The 20,105-nt window shown below is 38.2% G+C and overlaps 1 protein-coding gene and 1 non-coding gene across 6 annotated transcripts in view; one reads left to right on the top strand and one right to left on the bottom strand.

Annotated features, from left to right (window-relative positions):
• Dip2b (disco interacting protein 2 homolog B) overlaps window positions 1–20,105 on the bottom strand; it is a 220,058-nt gene that overhangs the window by 136,276 nt on the left and 63,677 nt on the right. The gene's annotated exons all lie outside the window — the stretch shown is intronic.
• On the top strand, window positions 8,266–8,402 carry LOC111753322 (small nucleolar RNA SNORA2/SNORA34 family). Its single transcript, XR_002788140.2, has one exon. It is a non-coding gene; the product is annotated as a small nucleolar RNA SNORA2/SNORA34 family (small nucleolar RNA).

Genomic DNA, 20,105 nt, shown 5'->3' with positions numbered 1-20,105 from the left:
AATTCTGTAATTAATGATTTAATTACACTTTTGATGGAGGTGGGGGCCAAGGGCTCTGACAAACTTCAACAGCCTACTTCACATTACTACTTCGTTCAGCAGTCAGTTCTAGGGCTTCCCGACCTCGGCTGGAAGGTGGTACATGTCCTTGATCTGTCCTTTTGGCTGTGGAAATGTTTGTCCCTGGCCCATGGTAGTCTAACAAAGTCTGAGGGAACAGGAAATCTGAGCCAGTCACCTCAGATAGTTTTTACTCTACTATATGGAACAATTATTTTCTGTGCTTGTCACAATGTAAAAAAAAGTGAAAGCATTATAATGATACTTCTTCCTCAAAAAAAAGAAAGAAAGAAAAGATTAAAATGAGTCAGTAGACGTAGATATTGAGGGAACACTAAGAATGGGGTTAGATAATAAGCGAATTCTGTCTTGATGACTTCTAACTCTTCCCAGGAGAATAAAGCGTTTTTGTCTATCTTCTCTACATTAATTTACAGTATATTTCATACCAGTTCCATTCATACACAGTAACTTATTTGTTCTCAAAACAACCCCCACGGTTCACTTATGAGTCTGTTTTCAGGTGAGAATGTAACCCCCACAAGGACACAACCTAAGAGAATCAGCTCAAGTACAAGTCCTGAACTATTCCTCACTATCATACCAAAGGCTTCTTAACAGAAACTCAAGAGTGGCCACTATAGCAATAGGAGGCACACACTCACAGGTTGTAAGCCAGACCCACCAATGTTCATAGTTAATTAGGAGTCTAATGCAGTTAACCTTTAAAATGGTAACAGAACCTATACATCATTGAAAGAGATTATATAGGCAAAGTGCTTAGTTCCTAGAATATAGAAAACACTCAGTGACATGTGCTGCTCTAATTTAGAGGAAGTTAGCTTAAGACAAATCTATTTATGCCAGACAATGCTAAGAACCCAGGGAGACAGAGAACAGAATTATTTATTTATTTATTCATTGTGCCAGGAATCAAACTCATGACCTTGCACTTGCCAGGCTGCCACTGAGCCACTGAGCTATCCCCAGCCCAAAGAACCGAATTTTTGGTAGCATGAATTCCCAGTTTTGTTATTTCCTTCAGTAGTTCCTGGGAAAAGGCTAATCACTGCAATAACTTAAAGGTGGTAGTGACACCTAAATGGCAGAGAGCAGTGGGGATCTTGGCTAGCAAGTATTTGCTGACCGATAATCAACAATAAACACTTCTTGAATAACTGACTTGCAGTAGCATTAACCTAACTTCTATAAATGTTTGAAGTTTCTATGGGAAACAGACTCCATCGTGGGACGGCAGAATGAATCTCCCACAGAAGGAAAAGGATTCCAAAAAAAGATGAAGGCCAAAAGGAATCTGTGAAAGACTCCCAAGAAGATGTTCATGTTCCCTCCTGAGTTAGTTCTGCTTCCCTACTCCCAAGACTTGCTTTTTGTTTCTTTCTAAAGACAAAAATCATTAACAAGTGATCAAGAATATAGAAAACTGAAGATTAATTTATGTTTTAAAGGAAACACTAAAATTGGAAATTTTCTTGGGCATGGCTCATGAAGGCCCAGGGGAAAGTACAGAGACTAAAGAGAATACTGGTGGTTAAGGGAATGGCTTTGGGGGTCACAATGAGAAAAGTGGAGGGACGTCATGTGCGGCAAGCGTTAGGAAAGGGGCACACCTACATTCCACAGGTTTCACCCCCAGATCACATATTCAACTGCCAGCCAGCTGCTGCTTCTGGTTCCTCTTTTATTATGACAAAATTTAAAATAACTCGCTGGCAGTCACTATTTTTAAAGACTACATAAAAACAACCTATCCCCTCAATGTGGCCTCAGCAAAAGAATAAATGTTAAATGTTAATAATACTCTTAAGAATAGGGGTTCTTGAGGAAGGGTGGGGAAGTAACCACACAGAATAAAAACAATTGTGCAGCCATGACTTGGCAAGAAAGTTGTTCACAGCATGTATAAGTGCTATACTTCACAGGCAAGAAAGCATTTTTAAAAAATTAACATAAATAACATGATGAAGGTTGTAAATACCTATCCATCAGTATTTAGAAAATATAACTCTTGGTTTGGCTAATATAGGATGCTTTTTCTATTTCTGTAATTTGTGTCTACTGACCACATAGAAATATTTAAACCTCCAATATTATTATGAAAAATTCATGTCTTTCCTGCCGTCTCACTTGAGGGAAACACCCCCACACACAAATTCCGTATCCTAAAATAACAAAGACAACAATGCAAGGAATAATTCAGTGTTCTAACAGATATTTCCTGTACTTCACTCAATGTCCTAATCACAATCAAACTAAAAATTAAAAGGAAAAAAACACTACTCCCAATAATAACAAAAACTCTTGCATAGCATTTTTCATCCCCAGATAACAAAATACCATCAACACATCCTGACTTACAAAAATTACAGACTTTTAGAAAAGCCATTATTACTGTTCTAGAATAAGGGCTGGAGATTTAGTTCAGCAGCATAAGCGCCTGCCTGGCAAGTGCAAGATCATAAATTCAATTCCCAGTACCAAAAAACCCCACTATTCTAGAATAAAACACATAAGCAAATGTTCAATTTGTTCAATTTGTTCAATTATGCTTAGGTGTTACATCTATATTATATGCCTGGAATTTTTCACAAGTTTGAAAATTCTTAAAAATATATTATCATTGTGAATCTGAAATAATTCTTCCATAATCTCTTACTTGAAACAAATGTTTTGTTTGCTTGTGTGTGGTTTTGTTGTTTTTGTTTGTTTTGTGTAGAGAGACAAGGTTTCACTATACTATACAGTCCAGACTGGTTTACAACTCTGCAGTCTCAGCCTCTCAGGGTACTTGAATTACATTCCAGAATGAGACTCTTTTAAGAATGCATTCAAGGGGTTGGGGCTTAGCCCTGCTTGACAAACGTGAAGTAGTGAGTTCAATCCCCAGCACCCCCCCCCCAAAAAAAAAAGCAATCAAGGCTGGACATGGTGGCATTCACCTATAATATGAGGTCTCAGGAGGCTGAGGCAAAAGGATCACTAAGAGTTTGAGGCCAGTGTGAAATACATATCCTGTCTCTACACTCTCCCTCCAAAGAATGCAATCATGATACTTTTATAAGAATGAGTTGAAAACATCATTATAAATGCCAAACACAAAAGGGAAGAGGGGGGAAAAGCCAAACCTAAGTAGTTTGCATACCAAAGGGTTTAATGTAAGCCAAATGTCTGCCCAGCCCTTTTTTTTTTTTTTTTTTTTTTTTGGGTCTTCCATACTGATATTTTTAGCACGGCAAATCACCACTAAGAATAAAGACCATCTTTCCCAGTACCCTCTGAATAAAGTATGATCAAATACCTAAATTCTGAACAATGTGGTATCAGCAGAAAGAATGTATGCACCTTTCAAGTATTATTCTTTAAATGAAAAGGGTATGTCCTCTATTCCCTTCGTCTCTTCTTTCCTGATGGCTGAAATGGGACTGTGGTAAGCAGCCATCTTGGACAAGCAGATAGAACCAACAACAGGGAAGGAATACAACAGAAGGAGCCTGCAACCTGATGAACTCAAGAAGGTGACAGAGTTGCAATAGTAGGTTATACTATTACATGACACAGCAATTTCTATCTTGTTTAAATATGTTATTTACAGTATCTGTTATATGTATCATAGCCAATTCAAGATCAGTACACAGTAAGACAATTTTCTTTCAGTTGCTGCAAATAATTGCTGCTTGCTAGTATCCCTGCCAGAACCACAAGCCATAGTACTAAAACTTTTAAGAGCTAATTTAACTATTATGCAAGTCAGATTTACCCCTTATAAACTTTACAATGTTGCCAGGCATGATCACATATGCCTATAATCTCAGCACTCTGAGAGGCTGAGACAGAAAGATTCCAAGTTTCAGCCCGCCCTGGGCAAACCGGTGATTTATTAAGACTGTCTCTGAAGTGTAAAAGGGTGGGGCAGTGGAGGTGGGGTGTCCATAAGTGCAAAGGCTCTGGGTTCAAGTCCCAGTATAACCAAAACAAAAAAAACCTTTTCAGTGTCAGATTTCTTAATAAAAATTTTTCCACCTAGTCTAAGCTTGTATATATGAAGGCTGAAATCTTACAAACTTAGGTTTATTTATTTAAAATCAAGAGTATTGCAAAGAAATCCTTAGAATGTAAAATTATCTAAAATCACACCAAAATCTTCAACTAGCTGACCAATAGATACACGCTCTTGTCACAATTTCTCACAGCTGCTGTTTCCATGGAAGGTTTTACTACAATCAATGCTCTAAGTGGGACCTGTGTTTATTTTCACTATTGAAGTAAAAACAGCAACCAGTTGATATGCAATGAGTTCCCATAATAATATTATTAAATAGGCTGAGAGCATAGCTCAGTAAAGCACTTGCCTGCCATGCTCAAGACCCTGGGTTTAATTCTCAGTACACTTTTATATAGGTGCATTTGCACCTACACACACACGCACACACACACACACAATCAAAGTAAACTACAGTATCAGTTTAAGATAGACACATGCACCCAAATTCCAAATAGTAATTTATTGACTACCGAAAGTCTACAGCCTTAAAACAAGCAAACTGTGAAGAACGATGTTTTTCCCTTGTCTAGACTGAAGCTTTATGTACCAGAAATATTAGTAATTCTAGGGGCTGGGGGTTTAGCTCAGCGGCATAAGCGCCTGCCTTGCAAGCAGGCAGTCGTGAGTTCAATCCCCAGTACTGATAAAAAGGAAAAAGACAAAAAAAAAAAAAAAAAAAAAAAAATTAGTAATTCTAGGAAATTCCCCAAGTCAGCACTAGACCAACTCTTATTGATTATACTGAGTCATGTTTTAGTGTAAGACTGTGTTTGAGAAAAGACCCTTACCTTTGCCATAAGATATCCCCCTTTGGTAATACCTGGAATTGACCCCAGTGTCTTCCCTTTGAGCTACATCCCCAGCACTCTTTTTGTTTTATTCTGAGACAGAGTCTCTAAGAAGTCCAGGGTTTGGACTTTTTTTGTTTTTGTCTTTTTGAGACAGGGTCTCACTACGCAGTTCAGATTGCCAGTAAGCTCACTTTGTAACCCAAGCTAGTCTCAAACTCACAACAATCCTCCTGCCTCAGCCTCTCAAGTGCTGGGACTACAGGCATGTGCCACCATGTTCAGACAGCTCAAACTTCTGTTCTTCCTGTCTCAAGCCAACCAGAGAGCTAGCACTGCAGGTGTGTGTCACCAAACCAAGAATCACCGTAAGATCTTTTTTTAAAATCATACATCATCTTCTGCCTTTATTTCCAAGCTCTGCATTTAAAAAAAAAAAACTAGGTATTAGTTCATTTTACCTTAACTACTTCCGATTCGACAATTTATTGTGGCAGTGTAATTATGATCTCCTTTCCAGGTGAGAAAACAAGACAGTAAGTAATTTAAGGAATAACCAGTAATAATTAAATGACAGCTTTAGAATAGTTGAGCACTGGCTCTGGTGCCAAAAAGTGCCACATTATGGTGCCATATTAGTGGTACAAGAAAGTAACACTACACAGCAAACATTTGGCAAGGCCAATGCTTGTTTTTAGTTGCTTTATTTCCACTCCTTAATTTTCAAAATGCTTCACTAAGCCAATTCACGGGTGCAGAGAAAGCCCAGGTCAAAGTTCAGAAACTGGGCTCTACGTCAGGATTTCCATTCACTACCCCTGGGTTGGGTTTTTCTTTCTTTTCTTTCTTTCTTTTTTTCACTTGCAAAAGAGAGCTAAGCTGTTTTCTGAACATTTGTTATTTAACATAAAATCACAAAGCACAAGGTTTGATTCCTGGTAGGAAAAAAAGTCACAAAATAAACACTGAAAGCTTGAGTTGCTACATGGATTAGATTCCAGAGCTTGGATCTGTTAAAAAAAAAAAAAAAAAAAAAAAATATATATATATATATATATATATATATATATATGTTTTCCACTTCTACCAGATCTTAAAACCACTCAATATTTGGTGAATAGATATAGAGCACCAGCTGCCTCTTCAGTATCATAGAAAAATGCTGTCAAGGAAAGAAAAAGTAAATCGTTGGGCAGATGATACTCTACATAGAAGACTCCAAAAACTCTACTAAAAGACTTCTAGATTAACAACTGTAACCAGTAGCATAGCTAGATACAAAGTCAACACTCAAAGATCAATACCATTCCTATACACAGACAACAAACACACTAAAAGAAAAATTAGGAAAACCCTATCTTCACAATAGCATTGAAAAAAATGAAATACTTAGGAATCAATCTAACGAAGGTAGTGAAAAACTTTCACATTGAAAAACAAGATCAAAAGAGATATCAGAAAATGGATATATCCTTTGCTCCTGGGTAAGAAAAATCGATGTAGTGGAAATGGCCTTACTTCTAAAATTATAACAAAGCTACCATGGTAAAAACAGCATGGTACTGGAAGAAAAAACACCTGAGAATCAACAGAACACATCAGAAAAATGGAGAAACTACTCCAAACACACTCAGCCACCTTATCTGTGACAAAGGGACCAAATGTTTCACTAGAAGAAAGTCTCTTTAATAAATGGTGCTGGGAGAAATGGATTTCTACATGCCAAAACATCAAGCCTAGACCCATTATCTCTCACCAGGCACCAAACTAAAATCAAACTCAATCCAAGATCTAAATATTAAAACAAAACAAAAAAATCAAGATGCATCACATACAGATACAAATTCTCTATTATGAATGTGATCATTATGTATATTTAAAATATACTAATGAACTTAATTTTAGAAGTTAAAAATATTAAAACAAAAACACTGAATCTGCTGGAAAGCAGAACAGGTAGAACTCTTGAAGACATAGGTATAGGGCAAAGACTTTCTGAACAAAATCCCAATTGCACAGGAAATATTACAAAGACTCAGACACTGGGATCTCATCCTATTAAAAAGCTTTTGCACAGCAAAAGAAACCACCAACAGAGTGAAGAGACAACCTACAGTGTGAGAAACACTTTTTGCCAGTTACTCCTCAGACAAAGGACTACTATCTAGAGTATACAAAGAACCCCCCCCAAAAAAAAACTGCCTCCCCAAAAAAGCCCCAACCCCAAAATGGGCACCTGAAATAGACACTTCCCAGGTGAAGTAAAAAGGGCAAATAACTATGTGAAAAAAAAAATGTTCAACATCACTGGTCATGCAAGAGATGCAAATTAAAATGCTGCGATTCCATTTCACTTCACAAAGAATGGCTATTATCAAGAAATTAACCAGTAACAAATGTTGGAGGGTCTGTGGTAAAGGAATCCTTTTCCACTGCTGGTGGAAGTGATTTAACTACTGTGGAAAACATTGTGAAGAATCCTCAAAATCTAGGACTAGAGGCTCCACTCGACCCAGTTACTCTCCTTCTTGGTATCTTCCCAAAGAATTAAAAGCATCGTACCATATGCACACTCATGATTACAGGGGCACAGTACATAATAGCTAAATCTTGGAAACAGCTAAAATGCTCATCAACTGATGAATGGATAAAGATGATGTGGTATATATATATATATGCGCGCACACACACAATGAAGCACTACTCTGCTTGAGAGGTATAAACTAGAGAATTTCTACCTAAGTGGATGCACCTTGAGACCATACCCTTCAAGTAAAATAAATTGGATACACATGTTCACATTGTATCTCTGGTGTACAAAACTGACAGGGGAGTAGCTTAGCCCAAGCACCTGCCTGGCAAGCAGGTTCGACCTCACTATGAAAAGCGGGGGGGGGGGGGGGGGGGGGGGGGGGGCAAAGTGTAAATAAGAATCAAAACTTGTAATAGTTATTGTGAAACGGGAAGAAAAATGTTCAAAGGGGAAGGGGAACAAGGTGTGGGTAGGGGCAGGGAGGAAACAAAGGTTTTGTAAACAAGAAGAGGACACCTAGCAAGCATAAAGTAATGACTTCAATCCCTGATACTCAAAAAAAAAGTTGAAGGGCAGGGACAGGGCTTGGAGGAAAAAAAAGAATCAGATATATTAGGTACAAATTCCCTATGAGGAATGTGATCATTATGTATATCTAGAACCAGAAGAGACCAGAATAGCAAAAGCAATTCTAGTAGTCTTTTTTTTTTTTTTTTTTTTTTTTTTGGTCAGTTATCAGGGATCGAACTCACTACCTGCAGCTTGCAAGGCAGGCACTTATGCCACTGAGCTAAATCTATTACCTGTATCTAAAATGTACGCTTGTCCTGAAACAAGGCCGGCAGCTTCCTGACACTGTTGGTTTCAAGCAGGAGCCTAAAGAGATGTCTTTCTGTGGTCTGTTGGCCATTTCAGAACTTGGGCAGTGAAATGACCAATTCATTATAAAGAAAAAGCTTGAAGCACCACACCACCCCACCATCCCCCACCCTGCCCAGTGAAAGGCTGTGGCAGGCTGCAGCAACCCAGGACAGGCACCACCTGCGTTTACTGGGACGGGCGCCATGCTGGGACCTGGAGCGCTGGGAAACCATGCAACCCCTCCCCACTGCCTGTTTTGTTTTGTTGAACTTCAATATACATCAAAGTATGGACAGCTATTTTGAAGAGAACAAGAGACTCTACAACACCCATTAGTGACTTCCCTATTGTCTGGTTTTGAAGACCTAAAACGCCTTCCTCATTCTGTTCAGATCAGTTTTATACTATATTGTTTTGTGTGAATGCTCTGTATGTGAAGACATGGACAACTATTTGGAAGAAAACAAGAGACAATATGATAGACAGTGAAGATCTCAGGTCATCTAGCTTTGAAATGTATATTTCTTACATTGCTTTCTTATGTCCTATTTTGTTCTGTTTTGTTGTGTTTAATTTTACTCCCTTTAAAATAAAAATAAAATAAAATGTACCAATAAAATTATTTTTAAAAATAAGAAAAGTAATAACATTATCCTTTAAAACAAGTTTTAAAGTCTAGGTCATCCATATCTGTGTGATGTTTGGAAATCGGATCTGGGTTGCAGGCCTGACTCATCCCTAGCTCTGATTACTGTCTCTTTCGATGAGTTACTTATGGTTTCTAGAAGTTTGATTTGTTTTTTTAATCTATCTGTAAAGGACAATGGAGTTGTCCACAGGATTGCTGTAAGAATTAACACATTCCTGCTAGTTTGAACCACCAGTGTAAATAAATGATTTATACCACCTAATAGATCTGTCTCATGCTACCCACTGGGACACTCATCCACGTACCACCAGTGGGTTAGTGCCACCCATCAGTGAGACATGATCATCATGAACGTGTTAAGTGAGAGAACGTTCATAGGGCCAACCATAAAAAAAAAGTCTACTACTAGGCAATTTATTATGAATGCAAGGCACACATGCTGCAATTATATTTTTATTTTTTTAAGAAAAGCTTACCACATCTAAAATTTAAGAAATCAAAGCATAGCTAATCAAAAGATACTATCTGCTAGAAAATAGTAATGATATTGTATACAAACTTCTAAGTCTTTTATAAGAATCTTTAAGCAATTCATCATTTTATTTCTATGCATTACAAAAAATGGAGGTCTTATCCTTTGTACATCTGAAATGATGCCAGCCATGTACCATCCATGAGAAGCTGAAAGAGTTACTCGATTTTCTGTAGAGCTTAATCATCTTGTGGAATACTTGTTAATATATATCCTGTTTCAACAAACACTACATTTCTAAAAACTGTCCACTTACCAGACCATAAACAAGTATTAAAAGTGTTAACTATCAAAAATGCAACTTAGTTAATAACTTTAAAGAGCACACATAAAAAAATCTATTACTGTCATTTACTTATATGTAGGACATGTATACTGCCACTTAATGTTAGCTCATAAAGAAATGGAATGTTTGAACATATTCCTTGCTATATCTAGTATATATATATATATATAGTATGTATATACTATTTTTTAGAATTTTTAAACTACAAATAATGCTGTTCTTCTCTGAACTGAATGTTTTGAAAGGCTTATTCTGTGCTTAAGCCTAGTATTCAATGCATATCAATTTCCAGGAGAGTATAATTCACTAGGAGTTTACATGAGATATAAAACAATACAAAGAAAGGAATTTGGTGCTCTGGCGGGTGCCAAGGTCAACATTTCCTCAAAGTGTTCTCATTCAGCAAGGCAAGGCCTGGAACAAATCCACAGCTTAATCATCATTGTGAATTTATCCTTGAGCAGTTTCGGAGAAAAGACCTCTACTGGATCCTGTACTAGCTGAAAAATCCATTTTAATCACTAATGGCAAGTAGCTTAAAAATCTGAAATACAACCAATAGCCTTCCACGTTATTAAAATACAGCACAAAGTTATTACCTCTCTTTTCCTGGCTATCACAAAGTGACTGAGACTTTTTAATACAGATCTGATTCCCAAGTTAGTTACACGCTTCATTAGTATAGGCCAGGGGTGGTGAAGCTATGGCACTCATGCTGCAACAGGCTGTTTGTATCAATGAAAACTCTGTAAGGTTTGACCTCAGTGGTCTACACAGTCAAATGAAGTCTACATCAAGTATTTGTTTCCAATTGCTGCTCGGTTTTTTTGGTGGCCGTTGTTTTGTGAGTGAGTTGATACAGGGTCTCCCTCTGTAATTCAGGCTGCTCTTGAACTCACTATGTAGCCCAGGGTGGCCTCCAACTCACGGTGATTCTCCTGCCTCAGCCACAAGTGCCACCACACCTGGCTTCTTGCACTTGGATATTCTCTCTTCCCAATTCCTCCCACTCTGCATAGTTCTCTTCTCAGATCTGAATATATTTGCAGGCAACATTATATTTTTTGCTTTCTAAAATGGCATGACTTTGGCTATTTTTCTCTTTAAACCAGGATCACTTGTTTAGTTGCTGGGGGAAAAATTAGGTAAATATTACATTTTACTTTAGAAACTGATTATATTGACAAAAGATATTATATATATATATATACTAAATTATACATCAGTTTCTTTGATACAATCACACCATTTGACAGTGCATGTATTCTGCCTGTTCCCATTTAATTTTTCTTTTCTTTGGCTTTTTTGGGGGCTGTTTTTGTAGTGTTTTTTGTTTGGTTTTGTTTCTTTGATTTGGTTTGGTTTTTTGACACAGGGCCTACTTATGTTGTTGAGGAAGAAAGTGTTTCATTAACTGACCATGATATAAAAAAAACCAAACAGAAAGTAAATTATTTTATATAAAATATAAAAAGCAAACCATCTTTCAATGAGCAGTTTCCCTGGCCAACCTACTCCTCACATTTTGTATGTGAATAGTATACATTAATATGTGTTTACATAAATGCACACACAAATGCACACAATATATGTTACTCATCTTCCTCTTCAATTGACACTGATCTCCTATTAATAGTCAGGCCCTGGTCTGGGCACTTGGGTGTGTCAAGGCAGAGAAGATCTGCTTGTGTAGCTGGAATTTGAAGAAGAGACAGACAATAAATGAATTATAAACATAATACAGAATGAAAGTTGGCAGGACTAAGGAAAAGGTTGGAAAAAGGACAGCAAGATTTGGGGCTTTGGACAGGAGAGGTAGTCTGCAGCATTTAAAAAAAAATTTTTTTTTTAAAGAGAATAAAACCAAGTAAAACAAAACAGAATAAAGCCAATCAATAGGAAATCATTGATGGTTACCATAATGCCTCCTGCTGTCTTCAAAAAAACTGCAGATGCTTTTAGACATAGTAAAAAATCAAACAAAATAGAACAGAATAAAAAAATAATAAAGGATTTCAAAACAAGATAATAGTAAATCCATATATTATGGCTACCATAATATATCTTGTTATCTTTGAAATAGCTGTCCATGGCATTCAATATGATAAAATCAAACGAAAAGAGAACAAAACCCAACTCAACAAAATAATGAAATGATGCAAGACTTCAAAACAAGACAGGTAATCAACAATGGCCACCACCCTCAGAAGGAAATCCCCCATAGGAAATCCCCCATAGGAAATCCCCCTCTGAATAGATGATCAGACCACTGGCTTCAGACCTGCAGTCAATGAAACACTAAACACTGTAAGCATTAAATTGTATTCCACCTCAATAGCCATCACTGCAGCCTATGTTTTTCTGGATCGACAGTCACTCACTTATGGTGTGTGCTGGGGGTGGGGAGGGAGTGTTGGCTCTTCTTGTTTCCCAGCCTGTGCACCACAAGGGGTTGGCATCTGGCTCTCTCCACGTCAGCCGGTCCATGGTGCCGACTCACAAGAAGGACTTGCTTCTTGGTGACTTCTTTTTCCTTTCCCCCTCAGTCCACAAATGGGGAATGGTGCTGACTCAAGGGAAAAGGCTGGTATCTGGCTCTCCCTTCAGTAGCCCTCACATGGCAGCACCAATTAGTAAGGAGGGCTTGCTGCTGGTGACTTCTTGTTCTCTTCCCCCTCAATCTGCTTAGGTTGTAGTCTGAAAACAAGGCAATCAAACTCACTTAAAAGTGTAAGATGTGAGCAAAGCCTGAAGTAGAGTTAGCCACTCTGGTATTTTGAAAAGTTTTCTGGGCTAAGCCCTCCAGGAACAGGACATAACTATCCAAAACAATGAATTCCAGGCTGCGGTGGCCCAGGATGGGAGCTGCTGGCGTTTACTGGGACCCGAGCCACGCTGGGAAACCAAGCAACCCTTCCCACCAGTGAGCAACTATGAGTGTGGCAGGATGGGAGCCACCGGCATTACTGGAACCCGCGCCATGCCGGGACCTGGAACGCCGAGAAACCCAGGCAACCCCTCCTCCCCTGGTGAGCGGCTGTGAGCGTGGCATGCTGCAGCGGCCCAGGACAGAAGCCACACCAAGCTGGGACCTGGAGCAACGAGAAACCATGCAACCCCTCCCCCCAGTCTGTTTTGTTTTGTTGAACTTCAATATACATCAAAGTATGGACAGCTATTTTGAAGAGAACAAGAGACTCTACAACACCCATTAGTGACTTCCCTATTGTCTGGTTTTGAAGACCTAAAATGCCTTCTTCGTTCTGTTCGGATCAGTTTTATACTTTGTTGTTTTGTATGAATGCTCTATATGCGAAGACATGGACAACTATTTGGAAGAAAACAAGAAACAATATGATAGAAGGTGAAGATCTCCGGTCATCTAGCCTTGAAATGTGTGTCTCTTACATTGCTTTCTTATGTCCTATTTTGTCCTGTTTTGTTGTGTTTAATTAATTTTACTCCCTTTAAAATAAAAATTAAAAAATTAAAACAAAAAAAAACCCCAATGAATTCAGAAAAACAAACCTGATCTAGGCTTAAATGCTCTAAGCAAAATCTCATCTCTGGAAGTAATTTTCAGAAGGAAAAAGATACATAGGGAACCCCTCTGATTTCACAGAAACAATTCAAAAGCAAGCCCCCTATTTAAAAACCAATCAATTACAATGGTTACCTAGGGGCTGGGGATTTAGCTCAGTGGCATAAGCACCTGGGAGTCGTGAGTTCAATCCCTGGTTCTGATAAAAAGGAAAACGACAAAAAAAAACAAAAACAAACAAAAAAAAAAAAACGATTACCTACAGAAGGCAGGTGAATGCGTTTCTGGAGTCCCCAGGGAAAAGGCAGAAAGGAGCCAAGAGCAGCTAATCCAAGGCAGGTGGGGAAGGCCCAGACTTGCAGCTTTTCGTAAAGCATGCTCCAACCTGAGGCTTCCAGTGGGAGGACCCTACACTGTTACCAGGCTCCTCAATACAGGGAGTACAGTTTCACCCACGTTGGGGCACATACTCTAACAATGACACTGTTATGGAGAAAAGCAGCCAACTTACTCTAGTATCTGTTCATATGGCTGAAGAAAACAGCAAATTCTCAGAAAATACTTTATCTTCATCTGATGTTAGCTGGTAACTGGCCAAGAAGTGATTTGGGAAATCATTGGGAAAGATATCTGAATACTGCCCTAGCTCTATCTTTAAAACTGAGGGGTAGAGATGTCTTTAATTCAAACGTGATTCTTGGATTTGCTTGCCTTCCACCCTGAATGAGCAAAAGTTAATTACTATCATGAAAATAACTTTCAGGTTCTATAAAGCTGACACCACCTCTAGGAGTTAACTTACTAATTAAAAACCAAAGTTGTCAGTATTTCCGTCTTTTTCCCCTGCTTAGTTAAGCTGCAGGAAATGGAAGCAGTTGAATATGAATGTAAATACAGACTTCTTTTTTTTTTTGGTCTTTTTCATTTTTATCGGTACCAGGGATCAAACTCACAACTGCCTGCTTGTAAGGCAGGCGCTTATGCCGCTGAGCTAAATCCCCAGCCCTTAAATACAGACTTCTTAACAGAACCATTTTATATGATCAGGAAAAGAACAAGACAACATCGAGGACCACAATCTCATTATCTCCAACTGCCAACAGAGAAAAAACAGTTTTTTTTTTTTTAAAAAAATGGTGTTGATAGCTGCTACACTAAAAAATAAGAACCAATAACTTCAATCTCCTTGAACACAAGCTAGAATCATACCGTATGAAGCTTTCTATATTACATGGACATCTGGTGAAACAAAGAAATGATGAAATCAGAACACTTCCTCAGGTTAAGCAACTATGCAGTGTTCAAGAGTCTTTAAAAGGTTTCTGTGTTTTGACTCAGTGTCTTTTCCAGAAATCTATCCAAAAGACAGGCAGAAACTTGTCCATTCAGGGTTATTTTTATGACAACTAACCATGAAAAATCTAAATGTTCAACAACTAGAAACCACTTTTTAAAATACTTTGGAATGTATGTATTACAGGAAGAGGTTTACTAAAAATTTCTCTAGCAAAAAGAACTTTCTTTGTTCAGGAAAAGACCTGTTTAACAGACAACATAGGTAGTATAATACAGCATAAAAAGCACTGGCTTTAGAAAAAAGTAATCTAGTTGGCAAGCAGTTCTGTCCCTAAGTAGTTGTACAGTCATGTGCAGATCATTTCCAGCCCTCCTTTAGTACCTGTATCTGTAAAAACGAGAATACAAATATCCAACTCAGTACTTCAGTGTTTACCTGGTATATGAAACAAAGGAAAATAACAAACCCGAACACATCTTAAAAAATAGTGGTAAAAGATCACAGTCGTCCAAGCTAGCCCTAAAGGAGAGCATTAAGAAAGAAAAACACAGCTAGACATGGGGGTGCACGCCTGTAATCCCAGCACTCTGGGAGGATCACAAGTTGAAGTTCAGTTTGGGCAACCTTAGTAATTTAGCAAGGCCCCTCATCTCAAAACAAAAATAAAAGACTGGGGATGCAACTCAGTGCAAAGGCTTTGCCTAAAGAGCAAAAGAATACAATAATTCACAAAAGACCGGGGAAGTAAATGAGCTTTTAACTACTTACGTGACAAAAACTAGCTTATATGGTAGGAAGATCATGAGACCCTGTCTCAAACCCTCCCCCTCAAAAAAAAACCCTTAATTTTTAATAATAATGCAAGTTTTATTGACTTTATATAAATAGCTGACTACATTTAAAGCAAATGATACCTATTTTGCCATAAAAAGTAACAGTGATCAAGTGGGTTTTTGTTTTGTTTTGTTTCTGGCACTGGGGATTGAGCAAATTATGACTATTTTTAAAACTATATAAATCAGATTTATCTAAATTTTTTGGCTGGTTAACTCCTTACTAATCCTCAATCCATTTTAATCCCACTCGTTTGTTTGTTTATGGTACTGGAGATTGAATCTAGGGCCTTCATATTGTGCTATACTAGGTCTTTTTATATTTTATTTTGAGACAAGGTCTCAATCAATAAATTGCCCAGGCTGAACTCAAACTAGTGCTGGGATTACAATGATGTGCCACTATGTCTAGCTAGTCTCACTTTCTTTTTGGGGATCACCCAAACTAGGTTAAACTTTTGAGTATTTCTTAGTCCTGGATACATGTCAAAGGGGAAACTGAGGCTGGGCTGGCAATTACAGAGCCTGTTGGAAGAGACAAGCAGGGGAAGCTGTAAACTCAGCAACCTTATACTGGGTGCATGCTAATGACCATCCTCTAGCTATACATACACTGCTTTTGTCAATGTTATTTTACCAATATATACAACAGACACAACCCAACTCATACATAAAACGAGATCATTAAGAAGACCTCTCCATTTTTCTGTTTCTCATTTCCGATTCTTACTGTTACATTTCTGAAACAAGCTCCCCTACCAAACGCCCTTTTTGATATACCTAAATCATCTTTTAAGTGAACTCAGAAACAAAATGTCAATTACAAAACACTGACAAATTAGATTAAATTCTTACATGAATCAACAACTTAAAGCCATGAAGTTTTCAGAGTACTGTTTTTTGTTTTTTTTGGTGACCCTGGCACTTGCCAAGCAGGCACTGGGCTGCTGAGCTAAATCTCCAGGCCCAGGGTACTATGTCTTAAGATGGCAAAGGGCAATACAATTATCTAGCTTTCCTGAACTCTGTAAATACCAGAAATACAGCAGGAAAGAAACTGTGCCAGGAGCTGACCTAGAGTTAGGAGATTACAAGGCAACAAAGAAATCCTAAAACCTGAGGTTTGAGTAGCAGACTGAGGGTGAAGGGGAAAAGGAAGAACACTTCACTGTATTTCCATGAGACCACCTATTACATATTGCTTAATGTTTTTCTCATATGTTTTACTTGAAGCCATCTGGAGATTTTTTTCCTTCAAGAGAAGGAGTAGCTTATTACAATGTAAGTCAATACACACATAGTTGGTTTTGTTTCTGTTTCCATTTTCTTTTATTTTGGACAGCATCTTCCTATGTTACCCATGATGACTTTAAACTCACTACATAGCCTGGGCTGGCCTCAAATTCAAGATCCTCCTGCCTCAGTCTCCAGCATGCTGAGATTACATACATATATCACCACACTTAGCTAATACACTTTTTGGTAAATATGTACAACTGTCAAGAGTAACAGAAAATCATACTTGACCAACATGGACATAGCATTCTCCTCAATGATTACACCAAGTGTAATTTTGATGTATCCTACTTTTCTGTTAAAAAAAAAAATTAGATTTCCTCTCTAGTTCTAAACATACTCACTAATACACAAAGGGTCAAGAGCCTACCCACCATGTGGGCTCACTCACACAGAACCAGAGTTTGCTCCATATTAGTCTCCCGAGAGCCAGCAGCTGCCAAAGTGCTAATACTTTTGCGCCTTAACCTCCAATGTAACTTATATGGACATTTAATGGTAGTTTGAAAATTGTTTCTTAAACATAACACATTATTCAAAGCAGAGCTCCTCCCTTTCAGATAAAAATGTCACAGCAAAACAAACTAAACTATACGACAGCTAAAAAAGCAAAAAGGTGGATCTCAGCAGTACACACAAGCCCATTAAGATGTGTCATTCATGGCCAAGCATATAGCTCCAAGGCTTAAGTGCATGCCTGGCAAGTGCAAGGTCCTGAGTTTGAGTCCCAATACCTCCTTCCAAAAAAGCCTTGTCATTCAAGGCTTACAATGGTTACTTTGTTAAACTAAACTACATAATCTTATCTAATAATCAGTTCAGTAAAATAAAAACAGCAAAACATTTAAACTGCTACACAACACCAAAAAAACTTAGCAAAACATAATTTTTTACACATTAAACTACATCTATGAACTGGACCAAATTTTTAAATACCTTGTGTTAATATTTTTCATGACCTTTCCTATCTGACAATGTTGCAGTCTCAACATTATGTAAATCCTTCTACTGATTAAGTATAGATATCTTAATCTGTATCACATAAAGTAATACACATCCCAAGCTTCACATAAATATACTGACCTAAATTGTGGTGCACATCTATAATCCAAGCACTTAGAAGGCTGAGAAAAGAGGATCACTGTAGGCCTGCCTGAATTATACAGCAAAACCTGTCTCAAAACAAAATGCCCACTTGTAATCCCAGGGAGGCTGAAGCAGGAGGATCACTGTGAGTTCAAGGCCAGCCTAGGCTACAAAGTGAGTTCAGGGCCAGCCTGAACTACACAGTGAAACCCTGTCTCAATAAAACAAAACAAACCTAAATTAATTCAATATCCCTTAAGATAAACAGTAGCCTTACAAACTTGAGAGTTTAGATCAAAGACCAAAGAAGAAAAGATGTCAAGGTTCGCATCCAAACACAGGGCAACTTTTGGGTTTGTGCTCCAGTTACTGAAGAAACACAGGAGGATTTATTGGGCTTCAATGCTGCCATACTGAAACTGAAACAATGGATGTGATCCCAGTAGGAACCATGGTGCTGATTTTCTGATGATGCCTATGCCTGTGATCTCCACTATGGGGCCCATTATACCATATTAATGTCTGATAGGCTCTTTCTCATCTGCAAAGTGAGCAGAACAATGTGCTAGGTGGGACACACCTTTTGTGAACTGTCTTATGTTTTACCCCAAAGCCAGTAAATTCTGCACTTCTACAATTAAACTCAACTTTGGGCCTATGTAGGGAGTGGCTCAGAATGGCTGCTGCTGCCCTGCCCCTCCCGAGGGCATTTTGTGTGTCAGCCTACATTGCCCATGATCCTCCCCTTGCCTATGGTGCGCATGACGTGAGCAACTTCCCGCTTAAGTCTACATCTCCCATAATCCTCTCCTGCTTACATCATATATCCGGATGTGACGATGACCTATCAGATAACACTCCGTGCCCTCTTCCTGCCCCATTGGCCCGCCTCCACCCTATATAAGTTGTAGCCATTTTAAGAATAAAGGAGACTTGAATGGAATCCCGCCTTGTCTCCGTCTCTCTTTTCTCTTGCCCAGCCCTCCATCTCCGTCCCCTCTCAGGCGAGGCCCACAGACCAATCCGCGCAATGGATCAGGCTTATACTAGGATTTTAAATCTACTGCTAAATACAACTTTTACTTAACGTATGGAGTTTAATATACCTGCTAGCTTGAACCACTGGTCGCACAAACAGCTCTAATCTCTAACAAAATTGATAAAAACCTGCCCAATGAGACAGTCATGCATATACCATCCATGGTGTAGGCTATCAGGCAGCAAGACATACAAATTACTCGTGCAGTCCTAACATCTGGGAGACTGGGGCAGGAGGATCACTGCAAAGTTGAGACTAGCTTGGGTTACAAAGTGCAAGATCAGCCTGAACTACATAGCAAGACCCTGTTTCAAAAAGACCAAAAAATGGGGGAGAGGGATACAAATTACAGATCCACTGTCAACGAACGTTAGTGCTAAGAATTGAAAGTAATAAAATAAAAAAAAAAAGCTGCAGATGCATAAAAGTCAAGTTTAGCTGAAAGTGAAATTTAATTGCCTTGTATTCAGGCTTAGAGAATATAGAGAAAGTTCTAGAGGCAGTATTAATAATGACGAATTGTCATGTTCATGTTCTGTAACGGACACATAAGCCATAGGTGTCCAAGGAATATCACAATGCCCAATAACTTCAGAATTCAAAGGAAGGAAAACAAAATTGAAGAAGTACCTATCATGGACAGGACAGGGCCTGTAGACACATTGCCTTATACCATTATCTGTGAAAAAGTAAAAATAATCGCCATTATCTAAAATTTAAGAAATGACATCATCTTAGTTCTCTGATATGTGAAATAGCAGCCAAAATGTAAGATCCCTCATTTATTCAATATAGCCTAAGAATTTTATGGTATAAATTTGGATCTTCTTTTACAAAAGAATTAGAAAAGAAATTCAATGCAAAGAAGACAACATTTAGCTTGCAGCTTCTTGGTCTTCCAAAACTATGGAAAAGTGGAACAGATTCCTTTAATTCCTACTCTGTAAAAGACAGTGCATCTAACTTTCAAAAGGAGTTTCCTCAGATGAATTCTGGCCTACAAATAAGCTAAAATTTTAGATTACGTTTTCACCAAAGTTCAAGTTTGTACTGTCTAAGAATGTGATTTTTTAGTGCTTTTTTAGTGCTTTAATGATGACAACAATGATCCTCCAGTAGTAAGTGCTACAACAAAGTAACAATTCATTCCTTGGCCTTCAACTATCAGCCCTCTCTAGTGTAGGCCACAAATAGGATCTTCAAACAGAGGGAGCCTGGGAAATAAATGTTTTTCTGCCAAA

The sequence above is a fragment of the Cavia porcellus genome, unplaced genomic scaffold (genome assembly GCF_034190915.1).
Source record: "Cavia porcellus strain 051 isolate PalLab524CR breed Dunkin Hartley unplaced genomic scaffold, mCavPor4.1 scaffold_8, whole genome shotgun sequence".
Taxonomy (NCBI): domain Eukaryota; kingdom Metazoa; phylum Chordata; class Mammalia; order Rodentia; family Caviidae; genus Cavia; species Cavia porcellus.
This window is presented reverse-complemented; position numbering and strand designations above follow the sequence as displayed.